At 38.8% G+C, this 24,603-nt stretch overlaps 1 protein-coding gene across 5 annotated transcripts in view; it reads left to right on the top strand.

Annotated features, from left to right (window-relative positions):
* The window catches only part of LOC124118187 (rab11 family-interacting protein 4-like), a 297,536-nt gene that overhangs the window by 116,902 nt on the left and 156,031 nt on the right, over positions 1 to 24,603 (top strand). The gene's annotated exons all lie outside the window — the stretch shown is intronic.

Genomic DNA, 24,603 nt, shown 5'->3' with positions numbered 1-24,603 from the left:
TGATGAACTCCTTCGTTGTTGTGCATTCAATTTTTCCAGACCAATTAAATTGCAGCTTTGCAGAAATATTCCGACCATTGCAACATGATGTCTCTGTGCCAGGTTTCATTTACTTATGATTCTAATACCCAATTCACTTTGATGATGATCCTTGTTCTGTCAGGGCCATTCTGTTGCATGCTGGTTTCATCAACTTGGCCTATCTATGATTTGTGTCACGTTGGATTTTCCTCACATACATGTATTAAGTTTTAACTGACCAGGCTTGATAGAACTGAAGTACAATGTACTGCAGTGACTTTATGCCCAACTCAATCACTCTTTCCATAGTTTCAGTTTGATATATTTGTTTCTTCCTTCCAAACCATTCCGCAGGCCAATAGCATAACTACACCCCAAATAAAACTTGCAATAATAGATTACCAAGTAGGTTTTATGTATCATTTGGAATTATATATGATAAGCATAAATGCTCTCCTTTCATTTCACATCTGGTTTATGTCTCTAAAACAAATAGTTATTATTTCATGACACTTTGCACACAGAATGACTAGGTTGTCAACAGGGGCCTTTTGCTGTTTTGAGATTTTTAGAGTTTTTATTTTTTTCATATCCATGGCAACAAGTTTGCCATTGACACTGTTCATGGTGGTTGTCTGAACCATATCCCTAAAAATAATAGGTAAACACACAAAGACCAGGTTGTCAACTGGTGCCTTTTGCTGTTTAGGGACTTTTAGAATTTTTATTTTTTCTGTTTCCACTGAAACAAATTTGACATTGATGCTGTTCATATTGGTGTGTATCTGACAGAAATACACAGTTCCGGATCCCAATTCAATGATATTGTTTTAATAGCTCAATAACTACTTTTGTATCAGCACATAAAGGTGAAACGATACATTGATATTTCGATGCATCATGATTCTTTACCCACAATACGATACACGATACATTTTTGATAAACTCTAGTTTTACACTGGCGCGATGTTTTTCCCATTCTCAAATAAAATTATCAACTGATCACCGCGAGCACATATAACCGGAAATGCCACTCAACAAATGCGAACTGAAAGTACACAATTCAATCCCATTATTATACTATCTGGTTATAAAAACGTGTTCATTGTATATCTGGACTTCTGTTTTCAATATATTTTATGAATTTTATATAAAATTTTATTTAATATTGTTTACATTAATTTCTGCGAAATTGTTTGTGAAGTGATTGGTAGATCGCACATCTCACCGTTATTTACAGCAACCACGGTCAGATTACCGCTATTTACACCTTGAAACGAACTGTAGTTGCCAGAGAATGGATACATCTATTATGAATGCCATACTTTGACTTGTTAAAGGTCATATCTGGGGCAATTATGCTATTATATGTCAACATAACTAACGCAATCGAAATACATGTATCGTGGGAAGTCTGGTCAGATTGTTCCATAAAAATATTCCGCAATAGCAATCTGCTGTACAGCTTATGATTTTAAATATATGTGGTAAAGGCTGTAACTAAGGTAACATGATATTTTAATATATTATTCCTGATAAAACAATAATTTCAGATACAATTTCTTCCGACCTTTGCATCAAAATTCTTTGAAGTTGTGTCATTGGGTACTTTTTAACTAAATGACCAGTAGATTGGGAGAAAGTGTGTGTACAGCTGATTGCTATTTCTGGCTTGGTTTACGAGAAAATACAAATGGTAATCTTAATCTCTGCATATTAAACAATGCCTATGAGAGCAGGAGATATTTTAATGGTAAATCATCGTTTCTAGTGATGATGATCTTTTTATTGACCAAGTTGGTAATACCTGTTCATTCACCTGAATTCGCTGAAAGGATACGATGTGGTTTTATTAAAGCGTATTACACTCGCTGAATATTCTTTACACTATGAATCATAAACAACTACTATTCTAATTTTCTTTCTAACTCTGAAACGTAAATCCTAGATCATGTAAGGTAGGCACAGCATGTACTGTTGTGTTGTCATCTTCCCCCATGACTCCACCTCCGTTAAGACTCAACAGCAGGAGACATTGTCAGAACCCAGAGGGCATCACTGTCCAGACAGTCTTGACATTTTAATTTTTCTGAAAAAGAACCTGAAGTTGAACTATTCAGACTGTGAAGTACATTGATTATTTTCTGGTGTTTGAACTTTGAAGTTTTCTGAAATTAGGAGTGTTTTATAGGAAAAATCTTGCACATTGTGGTAAAAGGATGAAATTCAGCACACATGTTAACCTGTTGTTGCAGTGGACCAAACATTGTTTGCCATTGTCAAGACTATCCAGTGGAAATAACCATTATTCTATGGAGAGTCAAAGTTTGTAAACATTTGGGGAAGTCTGCACATCGAGTTGGCTGCACTAAGAGATTGCCACAGCTGGCACAGCAGATTCTTAATTCTTGAAGGCATCTCACATCACACGCACATGAAGGGCGCACCAGGTGACAGCTTCATGTACTGATAATATTCCTGCAAGATGCATAATAGGAGTATATGGAATCTGTTGAACACAGTATGGAGACGAAATGTCTTTGAGATTGGTGTATTGTGCAACTGTGTTGTCTGACATATAAGTTCTGGTACATGGTCCTTGAACTATGCTTGTGTTTGTGCGATCTATTCATACTGGCAACTTCCATCTGTATGTCAATTCCCTGACCAAGCTTGTTCCTTGTTTTTTGTTTTTCTTGACCACTACCACTATGCACGATGGATATCAGTCCACCTCCGAGACATGGTGACCTTTTTAAAGCTGCACCCCAATATCTAAGCTCAGTTCTTGAAGGCACATGTCACTATTGATGAAGCACATGAGCAGAATAATGCTGTGGTAAAAGATGATGGTGGAGCTGTTGGTCTGAGTGAGAATCCAGCTGCTCTCCAGAGATGGATGGTCAGTGGACCTGAGATTTCACATCTCATCAGTGACTTTGAAGTGTCATTTGATGATGCACAGATAAAACCTGACATGAGCCATCATGAACAATGTACCTGTGTGCAAAGGGCATTCATTGGAGATGTCACTTAATTGAAATCTGTTATTGAAGAGCCTGGTTATCCATTCCTTGAAACTAGTAGAGACCTTCTTGTACTTGATACACAGGATGTGAACAATACACAACACATTTGTGAAAGAGCGGCTTGTAGAAAGGTCAAAACCTATAGATGACCCAATAAAGAAGAATAAACCTCGTCTCTTTCATATACCAGTGAAACAACAGAAAACTAATGTTTAGGAGACTTTATGTCACTTGTCGCTTGTCGCTTTCTTTTCTCATGAGAATCAGGTAGGCCCACCATCGTTTCCAGACAGGTACAAACTCAGACTTGGCACTAAATCAGACATAGTTCAATGCCTCAAAGATTTTTTTGCTGGAGCAAGATGAGATAAATACAGCTACAGAGGTTGTAGTGAAGCCAGGTTCAACAAAGACTCTCATGATGTCTTTCTACCATACCTGATGTCACAGCTTGACAAGTGCCAATGAATAGATATTGTTTGGGATGAATATAGGTCAGACTCTTTGAAAGAACAAACTCGAGATACAGAGGTTAAAGGAGTGCGTCGTCGAGTACAGCCAAACAATCCAATAAAAAATACCTGGTGAGACTTCTTGAAACTTGCTGACAATAAAAAAAGAACTATTTATGTGATTATGCTCCCTTGCCATCAATGTACGGACCGTCTTTGTTATAGCGACAATCCTCAAACTGCTCCCTCTGAGGATTGACATTCTTCATCGAACTTGCATCAGGGAAGTCACTTCCTGATCAGTTCACAAATCTCAACTCTTCCCATTTGGGTTAAACCAGTATCTCATGCACTGATCCTCCATACTAGTTGGGACCACCGAGACCAGCTGCAGAGCGGGTAACCTTTCCTTTGATTCCTTTGTTCAGGCAGTCTTCACAGCTCTTCCACAACGCTCAGTTCTGACAGCTACGTCATGACCATTGAGTTCGGAGCAAATTCCAGTTTCCTCTCACTTGGCCCCCCTACGGTTTCAGTAATGATTGAACCTATGCCACTACCTGTTGGTTTGGATCCCAACTCATCATCATCCGCCTCGGCAGAGAGCTTTGAGTCCGCCAACTCCGAATCCATTCTCTGTTGGATTGCCACAAGTTGCAACTACGACAAACGGCTTCAGCTGCGGACTGACTTAAAGGTTTTGTGGTAGCATCAACCAGCTCTTCCAATAGTTCGCTTCCTCCAAGACTGGTATTATTATCACTGTCTGCATCCTCTCAGATCATGTACCTCGTCCTTGATTAACTTTAGCTCAGTTTTAATTGAGTCAATGTTCTTATTTACTCTCTCTTCTGATCCTCTAATTTCTTCAATTAATGTCCTCTTTAACTCATCAAGCCCAGGGTTAAGCTCAATGTCACCGGACAAAATTATTAGATTCATTTATCCAGTTTTCTATATGACAACAAAGTCGGGAAAGTTCTGCAGGTAACGATATTATCACAACACTCACCTGACATACACATTGATGGTGGCAGAATCAGTGAAGGTAACACAGAAGGTCTAGTTGATGCTATAGATGACCCTAGATACCACACAGAGGCCAGTAGTGTTGTACATAACAACAAACGATAAGCCACGTGGGTCTCGGCTGACCAGTCTAACAACGGAGTGTTGGGTAGAATTTTGTCTACTTGCCTGTAACCTGTAGGCATCTTAAATCCACCAAACCAGGCTCTCCATGCGTCGATTGATATCCCCATTTTGATCTATTGTGGTTCCTTTCGGCAATTAAGGCAGGTTTCTATAGATTCATTGATTTTTTTTTCTCTCAGTGATTTGAACTGACACCCAACTACACTCGCACAAGCACAGAGATCAAGATATAATAGGATTAGATATAGATGCTCTTGTGGAAAAACTTGAGGATATGAACGTCTATTGTGACAGACTCATATTGAGGAGAGAGTTGAATACCATGAGGAGAGAGTTGAATACCATGAACACCAAGAACACCATGAACGTTACAGTCGACAAAACAATCTCTGTGGAGTATCTGAATCTGGTTATAAATGCTACGATGTGTACGGTGACAAAGCACTAGACATTATCAACAGAGCTAGAGATAAAGATCCAGGTCTGCCCTGTCTATCTGCTAAAGATTTAGCTCCCCACGCGAGGGGACAGGACACCAGGCCCACTTATAGTGAGACTGACCTACCGGGTAGACAAGATGCAGATTGTTGGTTTGAGAGACACCCTAAAGGATATGGGGATTGGAGTTGCCAGTGATTTGACACCTATCAGCGCTCAGAGAAAAATAGGCTGAGAACATCAAACCCTGATAAACACTTTTATTATCCCCCGCCACGAAGTGGAAGGGGGATATAGGAATGGGTGCCGTCCGGCCGTCACATTTCGTTTCCGGAGCAGATCTTGTAAAACGTACCATATTTCTTCACCAAACTTGGCACATAGATAGATCTAGTGGTGAACTGGTGCCTTTTGATAGTTTGGGATTTAAAAATTGTTTGGGGGGAGTTTCCATGGCAACGACTTTGATTTAGACTGAAAATGGCGGTGGTCCTCGTTTCCGGAGCAGATCTTGAAAACCGTACCATATTTCTTAACCATACTTGGCACATAGATAGGTCTAGTGGTGAACTGGTGCCTTTTGATAGTTTGGGATTTAAAAAAAAATATTTTTGGAGTTACCATGGCAACGACTTTGATTTAGACTGAAAATGGCAGTAGTCCTCGATTCCGGAGCAGATCTTGAAAACCGTACCATATTTCTTCGTCATACTTGGCACATAGATAGGTCTAGTGGTGAACTGGTGCCTTTTGATAGTTTGGCATGTTTAAAAACAATATTTTTTTAGTTTCCATGGCACCAACTTTGATTTAGACTGAAAATGGCAGTAGTCCTCGTTTCCGGAGCAGATCTTGAAAACCGTACCATTTTTCTTCACCATATTTTGCACATTGATAGGTCTAGCGGTGAACTGGTGCCTTTGGATAGTTTTCGATTTTTTTTAAAAGTTATTTTTCGAGTTTCCGTGGCAACGACTTTGATTTAGACTGAAAATGGAGGTAGTCCTCGTTTACGGAGCAGATCTTAAAAAACATACTATATTTCTTTACAAAAAGGCCCAGTGAACATAGTTCAAAGGAGCTAATGCATTGCACACACCCGACATGTCATATTGGCGGGGGATGTGAGTATTTCATGCTTGTTATAAAGGTGGAAAAATTGCAGAGTGTGTGAGAAGTGATCGCAGTGTCGATATCCTGACACAAGCTGAGGGCGGTGATTTGGCTTTGGACCATCAGGGTAGAGACACTGTAGACAGATCAGCAGGGGTCCCATCGTGTTGTCAAATTTGCCTCAAGCTCTCACACCAGAGAAATAACAGGCAGTAAATAGGGAAGTGGCCAAGGCATTTGTGATTATAGGAAACTTTACTCAAGGGAAATTACAGATAAATTTCACGTCATCCAAATGTAAAAAATATTACTGACTGAAACTTTGCCTCACTCAAGTGTTGGAAACCATACTGACAACATTAGATTTAGTTTCTGGAATGTGTCTGGTCTGAGCTCCAAACTCGATGATTTTAGTTTCATGAATTTTGTAACCTCTTTTGATATCATTGGTTTAACTGAAACATGGTTACCCGATGCAGATTTATAAAAAAAATTCAGTGAATTTGATGTATTCTTGAAATATGGTGAACTAATTTCAAAGTTAAGGAGACTGTCAGGTGGTGTTATAGATGTTATATTAGAAAATAACTTTCTACATTTATAAATTGGACAGGGATATGTGAAAGCGACATTTTCATACTGTTTGATAAAGATATCTTTGGATTACAAAAAGATATTTTATACTCATGTGTTTATATACACCCTGAATTTTCGAGTTGGTATAATGATCCATCACGTCAGTGTAAAAATGGGATATCATTATTGCAAGACAGTTTAGGCTAAAAATAAATAATAGTCTTGGTTCTCAGGCACTGCCCGCATCATCATAAAGTTCGCCGCACGTTTCGTTTTTATTTCCATTTTTTTAAAAACCAAAAAAATCCTGAAATATTCCAAGTCCTAAAGAAAAAGACACCGCCCGCCCACACTATATTTTCAAAAACCATTGCCTGAGAACGAATTCTTTTATTTTTTTAAGCCTTATTAGACCAACTGAGTAGATGTGAGGGTGTATATATTTTGTTGGGGGGGGAGATTTTAACTCAAGAACAGGTATCGACACAGGCTTTGTTGAAGATGATGTTCTAGAGGTTCTATGATAAGACGCAAAACGTGTAAATGCGCACTGTAGTGGATGTGGCTAGTCGCTACAAGGAGGCTGAACCATAAATCTCGAAAGATTCAACAGAAGTAGCTAATGCACTGAGCCGCATATATAAACGCGGACCACTAAAATGGCCTAAGTTATTTCAAGAAGATCCTGGTCGCGAGTTTATGGGATCAGTAACTAAACTATTAACAAAGCATGATGTCGCAATCAGGCGTGGTGAAAAAGAGGCCCGTCATAGTCAAGCTATCGTTGAAAGATTTAACCGGACGTTAGCGGAACGTTTGTGTGGATATCAGTATGGGATTGAAATGAAATCCGAGCGGTTAAGAACAACCGAATGGGTGACACAATTATCAGCTGTTGTATCAGCGCTGAATAATGAAGTAACGAGATTAATCGGGAAGAAACTATCCGATGCAATTAAAATGAAATCTGTGACTTCCGAATCTTCAGCACCTAGGAGGGGCAAAGAACAAAAACTTCCTGATAGAGTAAGCATCAGATATTTATACCAGCCCGGTGAACTGGAAGGAGGCCAACGTCTCGCAACCGATCCGATTTGGTCCCTTAAGATATATATAGCATTAGTCGGTTGGTTATGAAAGAAGGAGAGCCTATTCTTTATTATCTTAAGGATGGACCGGGCAGGGCATTTGTATGAGAAGAGTTGCTCATAGTTCCCAACGATACAGTATTACCACCATAACCATAAGCATAGGTAGTTACACCATCCTTATCAATCAATCTCTTTGTATCTAAGGGGGATAATGATGTCTTGTTCATTCTCAATCCATATATCCTATGATTGTAACTTCTTAAAGAGTTCATCTCGTGTTGGAATGTTCTACCGTTGAATAATGCTTCTTTATACTGTTTGTGTTTGATATGCTTTTTTACTACATACTTCTTAACACCCTTAGCTTTTCTTATTATCCCCCCGGCATATAATGCGGGGGGATATAGCCAAGGGCAACAAGATGGACTTAGGTTCTGTGAGGGTAGGGTTCGTTTCAGGAGCATAACTCATAAACCGTTCAATATTTTTTCATGAAACTTTGCAGGTCTGTCAGGTACATACTGAACTGGTGCCTTTTGCTATTTAGAAATTTTAGAAACTTTTATTTTTTACGTTTCCATGGCAACATGATGGACATAGGCTCACTATGTGATTGATGTTAGTTTCCGAAGCAGAATTAAAAAAGTGTTGAATATTTCTCCATGTTACTTTTCATGGGTTTAAACTACATACTGAACTGGTGCCTTATCAAACCTATAGAAAATACTGAACACAATACTGAATGTAGTTTTACGTACAAAACTCAAGAACATATTCCTTGTGGGTTTGGATATATAGTTGTAAGGTATGGTGGGAAAACTTCGAAGTCAGCGTAAATTATGTACGGTACTGGCATTTGATTGCAATAATGTTCAAATTTTAATATATTTTTTCCCTCTTTAGGCATATCAATCCAGATAGCAGTCTGTCCAACACCTCTGCAGTCTTCTTTATGCGCTTCTAAAAGATCTTGTATGCTGTACCCATGCAGGCATCTTTCGCAGAAATATTTCTTTCCATCATGTTTTGTTTGATCGCATAATAGTCTGCTTAAACTCTTTATCCATGTATAATGATATTTACCATCGTTTTCGATCAGAAATAAATTGATTCTTGGAATATGTTCTGGGGCAGAGCTTATCCTGTGTACAACAATTCCTTTAGAAGAATGTCCGAAAACATTTATAGCTAAATTATTTTGCTTTTCGGCCTTATCAATTTGCGAGATTGGTGTAGGTTAGTCTATACCATCAAGGTAGAGTCCGTCTTTTTGGGGATAGCTAGAAGGTCTATTTGCAATTTTAGAATCTGCGGGGAACAATGCAGATCTTATCATCATTCTGAAACAGTCATCCCCTTTATTTTTTACATTAATTATGGCTTTTTTCTTTTTATAATGCAAGGGTAAATCTATATAAGGTCCGCCTTTGAAAGGCATATAATTTGCAATATCTAAATATAAACTATTAATTTTATCCACACCCCAACCCGAACCTCTATTACTCCAGCGTAGTTTCTTGTTTCTGTTGAATTGATGCATCTAATGATGCGCTTATAGTATCAGATTCGGTTATAACTTCTTGATTGCTCCGGAAATAAGGTTCTGTATATTCGGTGTCATTTTTACTCAATGACATTTTAACCATTAGCTGGTATTCTATAGTATTTAAATCATCTAACTCCTCATTAATTTTGCTCAATAGGATGGGCTTAACATCATTAACATCCATGTTGGAATTAATATCCATCTTCCAACCTCCTTAGATATTTACCATTATGATTATTTTTATCATCTGGTTGATTTTTATCAACATTCAGTAAAGCGATCAATTCAGCTTTTCTCATTCGAGAATAACCACATAGACCATGTTGTTTTGCCAAAGCCTTCAACTCTCTCACAAAAACCATTGTGATTTAATGGTATATACAAAATGAGTCAAATGTCTAAATGGTTATATTTCCATATATCTAAACACGTATTCTCCCCAACCTATTCCTCTCATTGATGTAATCTCTCTTCCTAGCGTAAATAATCTGCTTCCTGACCCTATCAGTGCTGTGTTTCTTACATAAACAATAAGGACCTTTGACTCCTATCCCACATACAGAACACGTGTAATTTACATTTCCTTGTCTGATGTAATTAATAAGTGGGCACGTATGTTTAAATTGACAATACCTAGCCGTTATTAAAGCTGTGGCGCTTAGGACATTCCGTATCTATGATAAAAGTCACAGCTTACTGCGCCTATAGCGGGTTCGATGTAATTAAGCATGAGTACCACAGTATATACCAACGCAACGCCGGTTGCATTGAATTGGCTTCCCCGTGAGTGTAAATCTGCACAGATTCATGGTTATAAACCTATCATATCATTTGTCTAAAAGGCGAATTACACCTCCACTGGTGAGCAGTTGAGTCATCGCTATCATAGCTTATGTGAATTGTGTAGCTGAAAATTGCAACTACTGACAACCCAAACATTATAAATGCTATCTCACAGTCTTTCTGAGCCTCTGACGGTGTATGAAAATGACTTATTGTTGGCCTTGGCAATGGGTCACTGTCTTTCCATAAACAAGGAAGTATTCGTGCATGGCAGATTCAACATCCTTAAACGTTTGAATTGAATGTCCTTGTTTATGAAGTTCATCATTAATAAAATGTAATCTCAACATCCTCTGTCTGGCCCATTGTGACTTTGCTGCTTCAAGTTGTTCTAAAGCTCTATTATGTCTTTTCTGCTCCTCTCCTCTCATACTAGAAAATAAAAAATTACTCCCCGAAAAAGCTAGAGCATTAACAATAGCTCCACCGACCATCATCGCAATTGATGCCATGATATAATTATATGTTTATAAAATAATCAAATGTTTAATTACTTCATTATGTTTTCTGGGATAAGCCCTTGTATTAGATATTAGCATATCTTTTGTTGCCATTGCTAATCATATATCGAGAACCATCATACCGATATCATAACCATTAAAATCTAGCTTAGGTGGGGTAGCTTTAATAATCATTTTAGCTATACGGGCATAGCCAATGGCCAAGCCACGGACCACCGCTGAATGATACGTTGTGTTTACCAACATTTTACCGTCTGTAACTGGATTGGTCATGCTTTTGTAACATTACATGAGGGCTTAACTCTAATTGAAACTCATCTAATTTTTGAACTTTTGGTGTTTTCTCTTCTCCGGTCTTAAAAAAACATACCGCTGCTATAGCAACAACCCCTAGAATGTAGGGAGCCCAAGTTTTAATCGGGCTATGTTCAGTATTGTAGGCCTTTGCCTTCCTCGCTAGCACACCCTTCCTACCAGCTGCGACTTTTCGAGGATTCTTAGTCACTCTGACTTGTGGTGCAATCGGGGCTTGTGGTGTTTCCACAATCGCTTGTGTTTCCTCGTTCGCTTGTTGTATTTCCGTCTCCATTATCAATAAGTGGGCACGTATGTTTAAATTGACAATACCTAGCCGTTATTAAAGCTGTGGTAAGTGGCGCTAAGAACATTCCGTATCTATGATAAAAACTCACAGCTTACTGCACCTATAGTGTGTTTGATGAATAGGTCTTTTTCGAGTGATTCGCTTAAATACTTGCGATTTTCCGCCGGGATAGGAAGAAATGTACTAGCTACAGCTGTGTATAGTTGTAACATAGCTGAACCTATTGTTTTAGTCATGGTAGCTCCCAGTCCAGACTCATAACCCGCATACTTTTTTTTTATATTTCTTAGCTGTCATGTTATCTATTTTTTCGGTGGTATAATTTTCCCAAAAATATTGGGAACATTTTCCACCGGCTACCAAAGCCGCAATTCTTTCTCTGTGTTTATTTGTATGTTGATCTATATGTTGATCAGGCTCATCTTAGAGCATTTATTCGATAAGTTCATCGCATTCCATAATGTAATACCTAAGGATATATTTAAGTCTAACATAATGAAATATTGCATATCCAATACAGCCTGAAATAATAAACTGTTGTAAAAGAATGAGGATTTCAAACCACATTATTACATAATAACCGCTAATGTTCAATTAATCGTATTTTTGCTATATTTTGCTCAGCAGTTGCTATATTTTTGCTATAATTTTGCTCATTAGTTGCTATTTTTGCTATAGTTTTGCTCAGCAGTTGTAATTTTTGCTATATTTTTACTAAGCAATTGCATAAGCAGTTGGTGGATCGATTTTTAATACGAGTTTACGGTGCTACGTTTCCGCTAACAGTTTTCTGACTTTATCCCGTTTGAGCTTGGTAGAAATAACATCATTTTCGTGTAGACATTCCTCAAATGAATTTCGGTCTTTGCAATGAAACAGGGCTACCCATTTGGTCTGCTCTCTGAGATCTTTCAGGACAGAGTTGTATTTTTGAGTAAGTACCCAAACGCTATGCTCCATATGCCGACCGGAGAATGCTAAATATGAAAGCATATCTTTCTTTTAGGGAAGTTCTTTACTCGCACTGCAGTCATCTATTATGAAAAGGGTTGATTTTCCTTTGAATTTTTCGTGACATACTTGTAAATAGTCTTGTAAACGATTGCCCGGATCAACTTTGTACACCTCAGGATTATTCCTTACCCAATCTCTTGATAGGTATGTTTTATTAATGCTTATAGTCGGGCACAGAATAATAATATGGGCGAAAACATCCCGATAATGACTTTGTAAAATATCTAGAATAAGAGCTGTTTTTCCGCAATCCGTAAGTCCGCAGATGATAGCGCAGTGCGGTTCTTTAGGTAAAAGATTATTAATAGATCGCTTGCATGAATCTTCCATCCTGTATATTAAGTTGCGCATCCATAATCACGTACAAATATATGTTTAATTTACCAGCTGCTTCCTGGTGCTTCGTTATCTGTATAGTAACACCCTCACTGGCATTTTCTATTGTCCGCCCACTACCGTGTAGTTGGTCATCGTCTGTGGATCGCATGTCGAGCCATAGCACATGCTTCGCGGTAAGGAATTCAGCCATTGTTACATCCCCGAGAGACAGATCTTTCACGACTGCCTTAACTTCTGGGCTTCGTTTTATAGAAGGGAGTTTTTTCATCTTATCCCACTGTTGATGTGCTCACATACCTTGACTATATAGTTGATTAGGCACACCCTCGATAGTCAATTCTTCTTTTGTAATCTTGGGGTTGTAGAACGCCTCGGTATCTCTTGCAAATGCTTCAGAGGGGTCCTCGAACAACATTAAAATACCCTTCAACAATCTACCGGGGACGTTTAGATTGATATTCCACGTCATATCTCTTTTGTTCCTAGTGATCTTTCGGTGTCGAAGCACGCGATCGTACAAAATGGCTAAACTTGTGGTATACTGGTTACGAATTTGTCTGGCTAATTCAGGATCTGTTATCATATCATACTCCAGTGAGATATTGTCAATAGAATAGCTAGCATCTTCAGTAGCTTTGATTACTCTGCTGTAGTCATTAAAAGTGAGTTAGTATTCTAACCTATCGCCTAGGGATGCTTGATAAAAGAGCATGTGACTATCTAGTAATTCAAAGTCGAGCGGAATATAGAATCGGTTACCTAATACATCAGCAACAGCCTTATATTCTACTATGGTATTATCACCAGTAGAAGCACCGACACGCAGTCTCAATGTGTTCTGATGACAAATACCTTGGTACTGTAAGTTTTCTGGTTGTTTAGCCGTTCTCCAGAGATCCATGTAACAGAAGTATACATCGCTATCGTCAAAACTTAATTACTGCTAATTTTAATAGCAATTTTCTTAACAATCGCATGACCTATGTTTTGAACGAGCTCCCTGGCAGTGTCAGTAGAAGTCAAACTAATTGTAAATGATAGTCTGGCGGTTCCTGGAACTAACACATCGTGAGCGCCAAGATTAGGAAAGCGAACCAGAAGTGTTTGATTCTGATCAATAGTACTCAGGTTATTAGTTATAGTTACAGACTGGCGAATTGCTTTGACCCCTAATGGATCCCGAAGTCTACGTTGTGGGTGTAAGTTGCGTCCGTATTGCGAAAACATTGTTTATATTGAAATTATATAACCTTATGTTTAATATAAAAATGGATGATATTAATCTAGATAATCTAACTGATACTCGTACAATCGAAGAGGGTACTGATGAAACCAGCTTTATGAATCTTAACGATGAACTTTTGAAAACAGCCGTTAATGATTATTACAATGCCTTAAAAGAAACTCCTATTGGTCGTGACTATTCAAAGTTTACAATAGATAGTAAAGGAATATTGCAACAGTGTGGCTCTCCGAATATTGATCTTATGAATTCTCGTACTCGTAAGCCCCTAGCCTGGTCTACGATAGCTAGTAAACATAGCATCAACACTGTTCGTAGATTACTCACGAGAAAAACTTTCTGCGAAGACTACTAAGGTTCTTCAGACTGTGCGTACTGAACTCGGTGCCATAGAAAAAGATAATTTGGAAGAAATCTCGAAGCGGGCCTCGGACGGACTTGAAGAGATCTTGGATACCTACTACGATAATACAGGTACCATCATTTGAGTACAATATAAGGGAAGAACTCATCAATAATATAGCCAAGCTATCTGAACTCGACAAGCATATAGCTTATGAGAAAACAAAACTTGAACAGGCAGGCGATGAATTCAGTAGACGCGGCATTGCGGAAAGATTGCGTAACTTAGAAGACGAAAGATCGGCCTGCCTCGAAGCGGCTTCCAGTAATAGAAAGGCACTTCGTTCACAAATCAGTCCAATTCGAGAAACTATCGATCAAGTCCTCAACAATGATACTACACTGGCCGATAAAATTAAAACGTTGTTCAGAGAACAGGGAATAACCATTGCCAGTATTTTAACTGCATTGGGATCTATTATATCAACTCTCGCGTTAACTGGTGGAGGTGGGCCACCCACACCACCTAGTGATAAGGGTGTACAAGAGTGGATAAAAAAGCATTTAAAGGCATTAGGAGAAGCACTGGGAAAGCTCGCTGGGAAAGCCGCGTCTGCACTTCCCGGTATAATAGGGAGTATTGTTTCCTGGCTCTTGAATTTATTAGCTAAGACCACCACTTGGCTTAGTCAAAACTTGTGGGCACTGATCGTAGCAATTGCTGGGCTGTTGTACTTATCCGTTAAATACTATTTAACCAAATCAAGTGTTGTTGATTTTTAGCAGCAATATGTGGTGGCACTTGTGGTTGTGAAACATGTGGTGGCTGTTGCAGTGACTGTGGTTTTACTATTCCCGTTTCGCCTGTGATTGTTTGCGTTATTAATTCGGTGTTAATATCTGAATTTATACCTGGTTTTTGTTGATCGGAAGTAATAACAATTTTATTATTATAGCCTATCACATGACCGATCTTAAGTTCCATATTACTCAGAGACATGTATAGTCATGACCCATAAATGTAGTCTATTTTGGATTGAGTGTACTGTAATACATCTTTATAATGTTTTATAGATGATGGTATGTCAACTGGTGAATTAATAGCATACTCTACGTTTGCGACAAACTGTTTTTGCGCATCGAGCGCTGTCCCAGAACCGATTATTCCCATTCGTGTTTGTGATTGTTCACCAAGAATTGCCCATACATAAGTTCTTATTGAATCATTAACTCTTACAACTCCTGGGTTAGTAAAGTCATTTTCTGTTTTATCATTAAGAAATTCATTCCAAGCGTTTGCGGTATCGTTTACTTGCACAAATTTTGCAACAATATAAGCTAAACCACTCTTAAAACGCATAAGATCTCCTCTCCAATCGTTACTCGAAAGTTCCCAGCCACGATTAAGATTATGCATTCTTACAAAAAGATGTTTTTTCTGTAAACAACTTAAATGGACTGAATGGTTGATGAGTTTTTTTAACTAAATCAACACTTTCTTCTTTAACAGTTTTTTGTCCACTGTACGGAATACCATGACCATGGTTAAGTCCTTTAATAGGCCAATCTTTACTCGTAGAAATATCAATCTCATTAAAATCAGACCTTAGTTCTCGCTACCGCTAAACAAAGATCTGAAGACATCCAATTGCAGGTCACGTCAGACCGACCTTGCGCGAACTTTGACCGATCAGTGGCATGACTGACAAGAAGTCGATATTAGCCAATCAGATGGCAGCTTTCTCGTGCTTTACGGCACTAATTTCAAATTGGCGACTACGCTTCGAAACATATTTTGGCAAATTCTCGATTAAAAATTTGAAACCTGAACAAAAGAACAGTCTGGAATGGCTAATTGATGGCCTAGATCATGTGGATTCAGTTGTTAAGCCCGTAACTATCGTTCGGAATACTCTGTGTTAAAGTTTTCGAGGATGCATCATTAGAAATCACATTCCAACTGTCACTCTCATGATCTGGTAAGCGACGCTCTGATTGGTCGGATGAAAGGTAGTTCTGACCTGACCCCTAATGGGATGTCCTCAGATCTTTGTTTAGCGGTTGTGAGAACTAAGCTCTGATTTTAATGAGATTGTAGAAATATTAAATTCCTGACAAATACGCTCATACGCAAACCTATTAGTACGGATTATTTCAGGAATTCCATGCTCGATCCTGCGGTAATGGGGCACTAATTTCTTTAAGTATACGTCTTATCTGATAGTACACGTGAAATTATAAAACAGACTTATTTAGTTCAAATCCCTGGGCATAAAGAGATACACAACATCCTGTTGTGGCACACCATACGGCAAAGTTTAACTGGTTCTGCCAAAATTGCATTGGATTGTGGAACCAATCATGCACCATTTTATCGCTAGTTGCCGTGACCATGTATTTTTCAAAGATATCAGGGAAATGAACAAAAACTTAGCACCGGAGGCACTTACTTAAATCGACTGATTAGTAATGTAAGTTGATTTCATATTTAAGTTATGATATAGTATCTTTGTATATTTAATATGTATGTTACACTCCAAGGAATAACAAATGGCCAATCTATTCAACTGCTTCATGCGATCAATAACTCGGCTGGGCAACTTGAAGTCTCTCTATGTGATGTAACGTATTACCCGCATTGGACCAATATAAGTGATGCGAGAGAAAATTATACGTTATTTTTAGATGGAGGCTTTTCCACTATATCTGATGGGTATTACAGCGTATGTTCACTCAATGATGAAATTTTAAAGCCTTTTGGAAATGGAGAAAGGGGTGTAATTCTTCTCCCATACTTATCAGATACACTTGGATTTTCTGGACAAAAAGAAGTCACACAACCCAACGGAACATCGCATGGAGTTAAATTACCCGATTTACTTCCGTATAAAGAGTTGTGCATCCATCTTGATCAGATCAGTACAACGTATAATATTCAACTCGAAAGCCCTTCAACTCTGCTAAGAGCTATTCCAGTCAAAGATGAAAAATATGATTGTGGTAGAACGGAATCTTTCTCATCATTACAATATAAAAAGTTAAAGCGGGGTATTATTTCAGATCTCAAAATTTCTGTATTAGATGTAAAACATCAACCTGTACATTTAGGATACTTGAGTGTAACACTCCATATTATAAATAATGGTTGATTCATCGGGCCCTGGAGCGCATAACCTTAGACAATGTAATACAATTGCGCTTTCCGATCTTAGAGACACAGAAGGATTAGGTAAACCCAGTACTGACGGCAAGTTATACGCTTTACACTTACAAGATAATGTATACAAGCGGAAAGAAGTTGTATTCACAGGTAATCTAGGAGATTTAAGTGATGTCGACGTTGGTAGACTCAATAAAAACACTTCATACAATCTTACTCGCAATGATGATAATAAATGGACTATGGTCGAAGAAAAAATCGAGTGGCTACTGAATATCGTCATTGCCCCACCATATGTGATGATGGGTAAGGGACATCAATTAACTAAGATAATAAATAGTGGGATTGTGCTAGAGCCTTATATCCCCTCAAAACGAAAAATGTGTTAGTCGCTCCCCTGCCAGAAAACCCAGGTTATATGTTATTGAGTCGTCCATCATTAAAAAATGTTAGTTTAAATTTGGTTACTGAATTCAATGATATAAAACTTGAATGCTATACCTGATCTTTCTACACTAATTATTGAAGTCTTGTTTGGGGATACATCGGTAGATGCCTTCGAAATATTACCAGGTCTATCAATTAAATGGATCAAGACACACGAGCGTCAATGTTGTAGTATTATTTATATGGGAGTATCACCCATTGCAACCCTTGAGGGGGACCAAGTTAATAAAAGTGAAAGCATTTTTCTTACTAAGATATTCATGCCGCATAATATATACTCACACGCAAAAGAAACGCAAGTCGAGTATGCAGTATACATGTTATTTATTTTCAACAGTAAAGACAAGAAATACTAATAGTGCAAGATTGACAAAAATTTGACTGAAGACAGTTTAATGGATTAAAAGGCAGATGACATAATTGTTTTTTTCAAATGTTAAGGGCTTACACAGTTTCAGGTCAATACCCAAAATGTCAGTCAATACCTGGTGTGACCACCATTAGCATTGATCACTGCCACACATCTCCTGTACATTGAGTGGATCAGACTATTTGTGAAGGCCCTAGGGATCCTCCTGCACACATCCAGAGCAGCTGTGCGTAGTTCATCGGCAGTTGTAGGGACTGGGTGCACATTGTGCAGACACCTTTGAACCTCATCCCACAAGTGTTCGATGGGGTTCAGATCAGGGCTGAGGGCTGGCCACGGTAGAACACGGATGTTGTGTTGTTGCAGAAAGGCCATGGTAGCTCTGGCAACATGGGGACGAGCATTGTCCTGCGTGAAAATGTGTTGTTGATGTTGTGCAAAAAATGGAACAACGTGGGGTCTGATCACTTGGTCGATATACCGCTGAGCAGTGACACCGTGTCCCCAACCTTGACCAACATTCAGAACGCACATGGATCGAAGTCTCGCGTTAAGTCCAATCCCTGCCCATATCATGACGCTAGGTCCACCCCTTTTCCACAACGTTTCTGTCAGCGAAACGATCACCTCGACACCGCAAAAATTCTGACTCTTCCGTCTGCATGGGAGACACAAAAGCGACTTTCATCAGAGAAGATGACAAGCCTTCACTCACGATAACGCCAATTGCGATGACCCTGTGACCTAACTTGCAGTTAGGAACGGATGTCGCTGGTGTTGACGGGTAATCTGCCGATCTTGTCGAGGTGTGGTGACCCTAGGACGACCACTCCGAGGAAGGTCATCTGTGGTCTGTGTAGCATTGTATCGATGCAGGAGACGGTAAATTGTGGTTATGTTAACGTTGAAATGACAGGCAACATCTTGGACAGACTCTCCAGCTTCCAAACGTCCGATAGCCTGGTTTCTCTGAATTTGAGTTAGGCGTGGCATTGTTGACCAAGCCGTGGTAGGTCCAAGAATCGTCAACAGTTTTATACCCACTACAGTTCGTGACAGTTTCGCGAGGAATGGGTGCATGATACCCACATATTTATTGAAATGGTGCGTTTTGGCGATTCGTTTTTTATGTTCCGTTTTTACTCGGGGCTTCCAAAATGCAACCAAAAATATTGATAACACCATCAGGCTTCACTACATGCTAAAACTTGTATCAATTTATGGTTCCGTGTTTGTTACCTATTTGCTGAAAACCACTTGCATTTGTTTTGCATGTGAGTATACATTTAATAAGGTTGATGTATACTCTCAAAACATTTAAGCAAGATCAATTAAAGACTATTATATGATATACATTATGAGTTTATATCCGGTTCTCTATGAAGCATCTGAAAAGATGGATACTGTTGATGTATTTCGATTACATCAAATAACCAACATAAAACATTGAATAGTGAAGGAGAGGGAGTTTAGACTTGGATTGTATAAAAAGTATCGCAGAGCCATGAATGTTCTCGACGGAGTTGACACTGCACTTGTAACAGTTGGCATGGGACTTGGTGTAGCCGGTGTTCGGTTTTTATATGAACTACAATCGCCGCGCCTATCGTGCTTGGTATGGAAGTAGCAGCTGGAGTCTCAGGACTGGCAGTAATAGCGATAAAATTTATTTCTCGTAAGTTGCAAAAGAAAGCATTAAAACATGATAATATTCGGATACTCACCAAAGCAAATTTGAACAGCATTGAGGATCATATTTCAGCAGCACTGGCTGATTGTAAGATATCTGAGGAGGAGTTTCGTTTAGTGTTGTCAGAACACACCAAATACAACGCAATGAAGCAGGAGATTCGATCAAATTCTCGTAAGACCAGTGGTATTAGCGAAGACGAGAAAAAAAAGTTCATAGAATAGGTGAAACAACAAGCGCGTCCATTATTCCGTGCCAAAACCAAAGAACTGGTTGGAGATTGAGATAGATTGTTTACTATCGTTGGATCACATTTAAACGAATGCTTACATTTGTAAAAATGTTGAATATCACTTTGTTCAAAATAATGGTATATGTATTTAGTATAGTCTCATGACGATCGTTGAATCGTATCATCATTTTGACATAAAAAATTCCCTCTGTAGTGGTGGTACAGGTATATAAATCTGGATCTAGTGGGGTTGTGGTAAAACTGTCATTGTCTATAAAAAATTTATACCATAGAAGCATTGATTGGCTCCAGGTGGTGGTGAGCTAGAGTCAATTTAGCTTAACTCATGACGATCATTGAATCACATCATCATTTTGACATAAAAAAATCCCTCTGTAGTAGCAGTATAGGAATATAAATCTGGCTCCAGTGGGGTTGCGGTAGAACTGTCATTACCTATACCACTATATGTATAGATGTATCAGGGTATTATGAAAATAAGCTGACCTTTTTGGAACAAAATATTCACGATTCGAAAGCATTTTGGGCAACAATTAAAGGTCTTGTGAAGAAACGGCACAAGCAGAATAATATTAAGATTAAGGATTGGTATGAGCATTTAAAAAAACTTTTTTCTTTACCAGAAGGAGAAGAAAAAGAATAATTTATAATTGATGCATTGCAACCAGCAGAATTAGATAATGATGATTATGTAATATCACGAGAGGTACTCGATAGGCAAATAACACATGGAGAAATCCTTGAGGGTATTAACCATCTTAAGAATGGAAAGTCATCTGGATATGATAATGTAATTGGAGAATACTTTAAAAATTCTACTGATATTCTTATTCCATACCTGGACCTTTTATTTAACATTGTGCTTGAAACATCATCTTTTCCTTAAGGCTGGGGACTTGGCATTTTATCCCACTTCACAAGCAAGGTTCTTTGAATGACACAAACAATTATAGAGGTATTGTTTTATCAAGCATTTTTAGTAAAATATTTACTTAAGTCATAAATAAAAGATTAGTATTTAGGGCTGAGACTTTTCAGAAAATTGATGAAGCTCCTTAAGGTTTTAGAAGAGGGAACTCTTCAATTGATAATTTATTTATGTAACAGTCAATAATACAAAGATATCTGACGAAGAAAGGTGGAAAATTCTATGTACTTTTTGTCGATTCTCCAAGGCTTTTAACTCTGTCAACAGAAACAAACTATGGTATCATTTCAAATTCTCATGGTCTTAGTAGTAAAATTGGTAAGTTGTTTTGCAATATGTATCATACCGTCAAGTTTTGTGTGCGAAATAATGGTAATATATCTGATATGTTTGAACTAATATTGGCGTGAAACAAGGATGCATATTGAGTCCTTTTTGTATTTTCATTCTTTATTAACGAATTAGCACAACAAATCCACATAAATTGTAATTATGGCATCCAGCTTCATCCCGAATCAGTAAAGATATTTCTCCTTCTATTTGCCGATGATATAGTAATGTTTTCATTACTGAGAGTTGAAACTACATCCCTGTATGCATGTAAGTGATTCCTTGGTGTTAAACCTACTACCCCATGTTTAAGTGTGTATGGAGAAAGTGGACGATATCCCTTACATGTTTTTTGCAAAGAATAGAGTAATTAAGTATTGGTTAAAATTAATATGTATGCCATTTGAAAAGTACCTGAAGAAATGTTATAATATGATGCTACTTTTTGTCACGCAGGGTTCGTTGTAATTGGATAACTAATGTTAGAACCCTTCTTAAATCATGTGGCTATGGAAACATGGTTAAATCAGAATTATTTATTGAGACTGGAAGATATACAGGTATTCCACTTGAAAACAGAATTTGTCAGTATTGCAACTTAAAGAAAGTAGAAGACGAATACCATTTTGTTTTTGTTTGCCCTACTTTTTCGGAGCTACGACGTAAGTATATTAATAAGTTTAGCAATTCTCTTTAACTATGGGAAATAAAGATTGATTGACTGGTATGGACATCTCATCTAACTTGGATAAGACCTTCACTCTGTTCCGTCGATTACATGATTGACTTCAAGATCCTCACTTCGACCTTCATAGCACCAGCACTCATGGAATGTTGGCAACTGTAACTGCCCCGCAGTTTAACAGTGACTTGTCCACGCTTTCTCAGAATTGTTCGTGTTCTCGTTACAGTATTGAGGAACGTGACCTCACATATCTGGATACCACAGTACAACGCAAACTACCACTCATCTCAACTATCCTGTTGGTAACTGAAGCTCTCTGCCTCTTTCATTAATTTCAAGAGGATGCTTTTGTTAGAGGTACTTCTTATACAGGATAAAATTACAAACATCCCTGGAAATTTTATCCCATTATGCTGGTTCAATGACAGCCCTCGTCGCCATGGTGTCCTACAACACTATACTTGGGATGACCAGTTCCAGGCCAAGTTATACCAACTTCAATGGTCAACATGTGCCCTTTTGCAGACTGGATACAGTAGGTTGCACAGGAGGTCCAGAAGGACACTAATTTACAAGTGACTGTGGATAGATCTCCTCCACCTACAGAAACATCAACTGGAAGACCGCAAAAATGAAGGATTGAAACTAAACACAGTTTGTGCCCATCCACAGGGATCTTTATATAATTTCTTCCCATGCTAATCCTTTTCTGGGATGTGGAAGATGATGTAGAGGACAATGGGATCCAGGGCATCTGGACATCCGGGTGTCTGGAGAGTCTTCCAGAGGGGGAGACTCTACAGATAAGTGACTCCCTCCACGACCGCACGACTGGGTACTTCTGCCTGAAGTCATTCCGTCACAGACACTCCCGTGGGCTGGGCTATTTGCAGACAATTGGATCATCCTCACAGACCCCTCTGTGACACAGCTGCTTCAAGAGGGATATCATCTGCCACTGATCTCACCACCACCAACTACATTCCGGCCTCTACTGAGACAGTACCCGGATTCTTACTACCAAACTTGATCGAAAGTTCAGGTTCGTTGCTTATAAAAAATTGCAATAGGTGTCTCGGCGACTTCCTGCAAACGAGGGGTTTTATTCCATCTTCTTTCTTGTACCAAAGAAAGACAGTCTAAAGCTCTGGCTGATCTAGAAAATGAAAGTTTTCAACAGAAAGTATTTGGAAGTTCCACCTCATTTTTGCATCACGTTGATTATGATCCTTCGCAGACTCATTTTGAACTATTTCCATATCACTACGTGCACTCCAGTTAAAGACAAAGTTTTTGCCGTGACAAAATGTATCACCAGCCTCGATAATATATAAAGTACATGTTGAACAACAACAACAGCAACCTTGTTGAATCATGACTTAACCAGTCAATTAGATCTATGTAATTATATGCATGAGTATCTGAGTGCCTCGATCTAATACATGAAAGCTCTTTTAGAATCTCACAGGTGTCATTGCATGATGAACATTTCCCTTGGGGATTTTTCACAAGCTTCGTACAGAGGTGTGTCATGTATCGGTGTGATCAAAAGTATGTCTTTCATAAGAATAACACATAAACTTAATTCGTCACACTGATTGTCGTTGACCTTGTGTACAGTTATTGCCAAGGATCGGTAAGGTTTGTTACGGTGAACTACGTACGTGTACGGTTACACCACGGATTAGCCAAGGATACAATACGGTTTGTTACGGATTTGTCATGGATCACCACGATCACACTACGTTCTATTAGGGATAGGTAGGGATTACCAAGGTTTCTCAAGGATTCCTACGGGTTACTACGTGACATCACGGCATAATACGGCTTACTACCATCTATGGCCAGTATGAAGCACTCATGGCTGAACTGAGTGTGGAAAATCCAGCTGCTTTCAAGAACTTTGTGAGAATAGACCTACAGATGTTCCAAGAACTGTTACAAGTAGTGGGTCGCATGATTATGAAGAACATTACCTGGTACAGACAGTCCATCGAACCTGGAGTGAGGCTAGCAGTCACCCTGCGATACCTGGCTACCCCCGTACCGGACAGCTACCGGACCTTGATGTATGGCTTCAGGGTGGCGCACAATACCATCTCTGGTATTGTTCGGGACATATGCGAGACCATAATTGCAACATATGCTGGGGATGTTATCGACACCCCTACTGAGCCTGAACGGTGGCAGGCAATAGCCGACCAGTTTTCTGCAAAATGGCAATTCCCACATGCTCTCGGTGCATACCGTGTCCTAAGAACGGTGGCTATAAAAGGATATCACTCAATAGTTCTGATGGCCCTAGTCGACGCCGATTACAAGTTCCGGTGGGTGAATATTGGTGCACAAGGTGGTTGATCCGACGCTCACATTTGGAACCATTCAGAGCTGAAAAACGCCATTGAAAGGGGTGTAATCGGCATCCCACCAGCATCCCGGTGATGACAGACCGATGTCTTACTATATCATTGCA

Source organism: Haliotis rufescens, unplaced genomic scaffold (assembly GCF_023055435.1).
Source record: "Haliotis rufescens isolate VD_foot unplaced genomic scaffold, xgHalRufe1.0.p SCAF_65, whole genome shotgun sequence".
NCBI classification, from domain to species: Eukaryota; Metazoa; Mollusca; class Gastropoda; order Lepetellida; family Haliotidae; genus Haliotis; species Haliotis rufescens.
Note: the sequence above shows the minus strand (reverse complement) of the source record. Positions and strands in the feature narration are given on the sequence as shown.